This window comes from Diaphorina citri, unplaced genomic scaffold, assembly GCF_000475195.1.
Source record: "Diaphorina citri unplaced genomic scaffold, Diaci psyllid genome assembly version 1.1 scaffold1814, whole genome shotgun sequence".
Classification (NCBI taxonomy): domain Eukaryota; kingdom Metazoa; phylum Arthropoda; class Insecta; order Hemiptera; family Psyllidae; genus Diaphorina; species Diaphorina citri.
The window spans coordinates 59,623-61,088 of NW_007379240.1; positions in this window are offsets into that span (position 1 = coordinate 59,623).

Genomic DNA, 1,466 nt, shown 5'->3' on the forward strand with positions numbered 1-1,466 from the left:
AAGTTAAGAAAAACATTTAAAAAAAGGAAAAAAAAAAAAAAAAAAAGGGGAAAAAAATTTCTTTTTTTTTTTAAAAAAAAAAAAAAAAAAAAAAAAGAAAAAAGAAAGAAAGAAATATTGAATTGTGGTTGTCATGGATACAACAATATATGAACTCACAGCTTTCTTCAGAATCAACCTGAGTATGCACACTCTTTAGAGGTGCTGCAGGTGAATTTTGAAGAAACTAAGGAGGTTGAAATATACCAGTGAGGGTGCTTCTAGGTTCCATCAAGGCCTGGGGAAAGCAGACTCAGACTAAAAGAATATGCCCAGGGCACAAACTACCATGCCTGTCGTCATGGTCATTTTTATTTTGTAGCTATGAAACAAACAACTGCTACATTAGATTCTTGTGGTCTGTGTCATAGCATGCCCATCCCATAGTTTGTCCCTCATCAGATGGGCGAGAAGAGACACAATACTTCCCATTCAACATAAGAACACCAGAAAGTAACTCATTGAAAATATTAAAATATTTACAACCAAAATACAAGTGCAATCTTTTTTTTTACTCTGGGAATGAAACCCAGGACCTTGTACATGACAAGCAAGCACATTACCACTGAGCTTTTGTTTAAAAAGTTTCATCATCAAAGAAAGATGGGCAACATTGGGGAACAAAAAATTTCTTCACACTTAAGTATGTATTTACCTACCTCTTCATTCGAGGTCTAACGTTTAGAGTCACTTGGGATCTGCAATTTGTGTTTACTCTGGGAATGAAACCCAGGACCTTGTACATGACAAGCAAGCACATTACCACTGAGCTTTTGTTTAAAAAGTTTCACCATCAAAGAAAGATGGGCAACATTGGGGAACAAAAAAATTTCTTCACACTTAAGTATGTATTTACCTACCTCTTCATTCGAGGTCTAACGTTTAGAGTCACTTGGGATCTGCAATTTGTGTGCTTTAAATGAGGCTTGACCACTTTCTTTGGGTGAGTATTGTGCAGACAATGGAATACTTTCTGTAAAAGAAGAGAAATGTGTTAGTATTGAAAAGGTTGACACTATTCATAATATGAACAAACATCACAGATCTGCCTCTAATGGTAGGTTAGCTGCCTAAATTGAATCAAATCAGACTGGAATGACTAGAGCTGACTTAGGGGGGCTGACAGTCAAAAATATTCTCCACTCACAACAAAGCAAAGACTTGCACTTGCCTAGGCCAAATGTCAGCCACCAAAAACACTGACCACTTGTAAACAAGGGAAAAGATGAGGGAGATGACAATGCTTTGTTCTTCTACTAGGGCTATTCATTATTGATCTTATCACACCTTGCTTTATTTTGTTTTGTTTAATATTATATTTGTAAGAAATGATGTTACTCATCATAATCATCAAATCAAGAATAATAATAAACTGAATATTAAACAAATTAGGTAGGTACATAGGTACTGATTTTCTCTAATCACTA